The following is a 5524-nucleotide window of genomic DNA, read 5'->3' as shown; positions in this document are numbered from 1 at the left end:
AGAAGGTTTTTCTGACAGCAGTCTTAAACTCCGTTATATTGGCAGTTTGGTGGGACAGCGACACTGATTTTAGAAAGTAAGACAAGCCCTACAGTCAAAAGACTTCTTTCACAAAGACAAGCCTTTCTTGTGTACACTTAGGGTCCATCATGAGCAGGGAACTAGTACTCCTTTCAGCACCTGAGGTGGGACTGAGGACACTTTGAAATCTACAGGAAGGAGACGCTATTGTCTGGCTGAATGTAGGTGACTGCTGTTCACCCAAGAGCTGAGATCAGCACTCACAGAGGACAGTGCCCCCACTCCGCAGCACTCCACCTCTCATCAAACATTTGTGCGAGTGAGCTGGGGCAACATTCTTTGGTGGCCTGGCCACCTCTACCCTAGCTCTAATGAATCAGAGCAGTCTGCTTTTAATTCCACTTTGCATCATGCTCATTGTCATGCCTGGCTTGGGAAAAATCACAGCACAGTTTAGATTGGAAGGGATCTCAGTAGGTCGTCTGGTCCAACCCTCTTGCTCTAAACTGACTTCAAATTTACATCAGGTTTCTCAAGGCCTTGTCCAGTCAAGTTTTCACTATATCTGTGGATGGAGATTTCAAGCAACAGCTCTATGCAGTATAGAGACTGCAAACTTTGCTTACCTCTGTGCAGCCACAGGTTGAATTCAAGTAAAGGGCTGCTTCGTGGCCTGGTGCAAAATCACAGATGAAATACACCAGCGTACCTTTAGCATCTTACAAAGCACTGGCAAAATGATATACAACTAAAAGGTCCAAGGACAAATGAAGAGAAGGTGTTGCCTTATATAGAGAAAGCACTAGAGGAACTTGCACAATACAGCTATTTGGGGAACTGGCACTGAATTGAACTCTTTCTTGCTCCAACTTTACAGACTTACTCTTGGCCAGATATCTAAACTATTTGGCTCAACAGCATTCCAGAAACAGCCACATTTTCAAAGTGATGCAACAGGGAAATAAATTACCTCTATTATGTGAAAAGCAATGGGTGTGCAGTCTCTGAGAAGAAGGAATTTTGTGAGCAAGAGGCTGAATTTTTCTTGGAAAACTCAGATACCAATAAATAAAGGTGATTGTGCATGCACTGATTATACACACAGGCTTGAACACAAAGTTATATCCAGACCACATGAGCATTTCATTATGGCTTGAGGACTCTTTGGACAGCTTTGAATTCCTTGCTGGAATTTAAAAACTAGTGCTGTGGCTGGCTGTCTCAAAGGACAGCAAGTCAGACATAAGTTGTCAGGGTTGGTATGAAATATTTTAGCCCTAGTTATTTTAAGAACTAACTAAAAAACTTTATTTTATTGTTTCCTCTTTTGGCAACTGCCCCCCAGCTCCTCTGCACCCTTCAGAAACATTGAAGAGAACTGATTTCATCCAGGATGTGGTTGTTCCTTTGTCATGTCCTAAGGTACACGTGCTTGAATCAGAGAGTTCGTACTAATGGCTTTCACTGTCCTTGCTCTTGGAGGCATGTCAAACTTTTGTGTACACTTGTGTACATGAAGACTTTACAAGCGAGGCTGTGTTCTCAGAACCAAGCTCCCGCCCATAAACCTCTTGCTCCAGTCATAGAAAGATCACACAGCTGGTGAAATTGCCTTAGCCCTCCCAACTTCTGGCTGATACAAGGCTCGTGTGCTTTGACCGCCAACACCACTGAAGTCCATTAATGGCCTGCTTTTATTACCCTCTTTCTCATCCACAGAAGTAATTACCAGAGACGTCTACTTTCTCTGTGACTCTTCCCACTTGAGCTCTCCCCAGAGGCAGAAGGACAGTTCATATTCGTATTGGGGAATTAAGATCAACCCTTCATCCTCATGCTGCATTTTCACAAGCATTTTTGGAGATAACAGGGAGGAACCTTCTTCATAAGTTTAAAAAAACAAAAAAACCTTCAGTGAGGGGTCGATAGTTTCTTTTTCTGTGTCCAGCCAAGGAATATACTTATTGTGTGATCCTCTTTGTAAACTAGAAACAATTTTTTGGCCTGGTAATTGCTCTGTGTACTGTCCTGAAAAGCTGTAAGATCTACTAGGGGGCAGTGTGGGATTATTTGTACAATTGCTAACAAAATGGGGTTGTGATCTAGGAGTGGGGTTCTCAAGTGTGCTCATGTTACTGCTAAAAACAATAAGAAAAGTCATCTAGAAGGATTGCTGGAGGTGCCTTAAAGGAGCTCTCTTTTGACACCTCTGTTTATGAGTAGAAAACTTCCTTTTCTAGATGCACACACACAACTTGGGGAGCATTTCTTCTTCCTTTTTTTTCTTTTTTTCCCTCTGATTGAAGTAACCTTTCCACTATGTGTGTACTCTGTAAGTCAACAATCCTTCCTCTGCTGCAGGAGCTCAATTCATTGCTTAAGGGAAGAATAAAAAAAAAAAAAAACCCACACACTGGATCAAAAAGAAACAAGACTGCATGTCTGAGAGAGACTTGCCCTTAGCATTTCCTCTTGCCCTGCTCCCATAAGGCAAGCAAGCCTATAGGGGCCCTCTGTCAGTCTTATGGAAATACATTTCATCTGAAGTAAATGTTTCCCCAGTCCACAGATGCCATAAAGAAAAATGTTGGTCTTCTAAAGTTTAAAGGAGTGATCTCAATTGTGGAAAGGGCAGTGGCAAGTTTGGGGAGGCTTTGCTTGACCTCTTTTGATCTGGACTTTGCTGATAAATGCACCAAAAGGGGCCAAACAAATAATCCAATTATAAAGCGATTAAGAATGCTGAACCCAACGGTCCCCTCGACTGGCCAAATATGCGTGCCCTGACGGTGTGAAACAGAGGGGCTTCTGCTCACACTGTGCTGTGGGTGAATGTAAAACAAGATTTTGGGGACTTCGGTTTCCACTTGGGCAAACAAGAGGTTTCTGGCAAGAGTTGTGGCCATTGTACAGTTACTCCTTCACTCAAAGGAATCCATTTCAGGGATGAGTTTTAAATATGTCAACAAATTATAGCACTGATATTTTTTTTCTTAACATTGCTTCACCAGTTTATCACATGCTATACATTGTCACTAGAGAGTGTTTTATGATAATGGCAAATCAGAATTGAATACACAGCACTCCTTCTCCAGCAAGTCAGATGCCATCTATCAAGCTAATGGAAAACCTGTGTAAACTACCGGTGACAGAGAACTTTAACACACATGTGATCATCTTTAGTTCTGCCCACTGTTCAGTAAAGAGTGTGGCTAATACACTAGAAAATATGTGAGCTTATTGAAAGTTACTTGTTTTAGCCCATTCACTGTTTATGTGCAAAGCAAATTGCTGACAGGAGCCCTCACACCTAAGTTTACTGTTTTAAAAGTATTTTTAATCCAAAACACTTATTTATTTTTAGCTTTCTTTTTCCTCAAAGATGTGTCTTTTGGTGAGCAAACATAAGAAAACGCTTTCCTGAATCTTCTTGAGCACCCTAACCCGAGCATTAGTGACCCAAAATTCCTCAGGTCTGGGGGCCTGACATATTTAAGATTTTTCAGAAAGGACAAGAGAGACTTGGAGAATAAGGAGAGCTCTGAAAACCCTCTCCTGACTATCTCTCCACAACAGAAACAGTGAGAAGAAAAACTTCACAGCAAATACCTCTGCCTTTCTTCTACCCTCCCACAGGTCATCACCATATGGGAAGACCCTCCTATTCCAAAGGCAAGTATCTCTGGAAGGCAAAATACTGTAGAAATTCCAGATTTTAATGAACAAGATGCCAGATTCCCATGTCTTAGTCACAGCTCTAAAATCCCATCAAAGTTTACAAGAGATCTCCAAAACTCTATGTCAGAGCAGCCAGGACTCCAATTATATACCAAGTACCTCAACTTTTCTGTGTGTGTTAATCCTGCCACTGCCCTGGAGTGTGCGGGCTGACAGAAGGCTTTCCATGGAAGCCCACCTGGAGGTGACTATCACATTCAGGATGTGAAAGAAACAGGCTTAAACTGAACCTGGGGAAGCATGTTCTCTTGATGGCTAAGTCCTCAGTTACAAAACAAAAGATGCGGTAAGCAAGAGTTATACCCCTGTGCTTCCATTGCACAGGAACAGAAGAGGCAGCTCTGCTTGCCAGAGACGCTTACAGAAGCAATAGAGGCTTGCTGGCTTCCAAGGAGATGTTTAATGTAGTATCATCATCAGTATCCTGGGGCAGGAGAGCAGCAGAAACTGTCAGCAAGATCTCTCCACAGGTAGAGGGATCAGTGCATGAAAACAAATGGTAGTGCTCAAGAATGTCAGATTTCATCTGGAAAGCAATTTTATTGTGTGGTTTCCAAGGTGTTATTACTATTCCAGCTAAAGGAAAAATATTGTAAATTGATAGCATCCTTTTAATCTCATATCTTAATTGGTTGAGAGGAGTATCTGCCAGCGCGGAGAGGAGCAACAGGCTTTTAGAGTAATAATGAAATTACCTGCCCCTACTGCAATTTTCATCAGTAGATCTCAAAACACAAGAGGAAGTCAACATCACTATTTCTATTTTATAGAAGTAGTTCATGCAGTTGATATTACACTCTCCTGTTATGCCTTCATACACTAGGAAAAGATTTCGTGATGGAACAAACTGTCTTTTGTAATGGGTAAATCACTAGTATTTAATTAAGCTAGCAGTGGGATGATGCTTATCAGCAGTTTTAAAATATCCCTGACTCCACACCTTTGCGAGTATCACTTTTATAGTCAAATAAGAAAATACACACAACATAAGATTTGCATGGGAGCTTTATCCTCTCTTTTATTTCAAAACTACCACTTAAGCCTTTCTTCCTGGACAAGGAAGAATAAATCCCTTCAATGCAGAATGTGCAAAAGTTCAGTGAAGTGGCAGAATTATCTAATGGCTAATTTAGGGATGCACATAACCAGAGCGAAGAGGTGACAGTTCGTTATACTAACTGAAGTGGCATTTCCTGAATTCCTCTTCAGAAGCACGGTGTATGTCTTTGATCACAGCACTTCACTTCTCTGAATCACTGATTCTGTTGGGGCAATGATCTGTTGAAAGCCTGAAATTTTCAAACACAGAAGAAAAGCACTTTGTTGCTAGTATTCCAAGTGTTATCCTCATTTGAGAACACAGGCTTGATATTTTATGTGTGCATGATACTGTACAGCATGTATGTGCACTCAGAGAATTTACTGATCCTGAGGTGGATTTCTTGGTTTTCAGAGAGTATATTTACAAGCGGTATCTGGTATCTTGAATAGGTATCTTTCTTCTCGTAGGATGGCAGCAGCTTTCTCTTTCAGTTCATAGTTATTCAATGTTAAAAAATCCAAAACCCAAACCCAAACCAGATACCTTCAGAAATCATCATTGTGAAACACTCTCCTTTGACATTTCTAACATGTAAATCTTGTAATTAAGAAACCTCCTGACATATACTCTTATGTAAACTGTATATATACTGAAGGTGATCCCACAAGTACTCACAGCCTCATCCACTGTTCTGCTGAGCAGGCTTTCCAAACACAGCATGTT

Source organism: Pygoscelis adeliae, unplaced genomic scaffold, assembly GCF_000699105.1.
Source record: "Pygoscelis adeliae isolate BGI_AS28 unplaced genomic scaffold, ASM69910v1 Scaffold38, whole genome shotgun sequence".
NCBI classification, from domain to species: domain Eukaryota; kingdom Metazoa; phylum Chordata; class Aves; order Sphenisciformes; family Spheniscidae; genus Pygoscelis; species Pygoscelis adeliae.
This window is presented reverse-complemented; position numbering follows the sequence as displayed.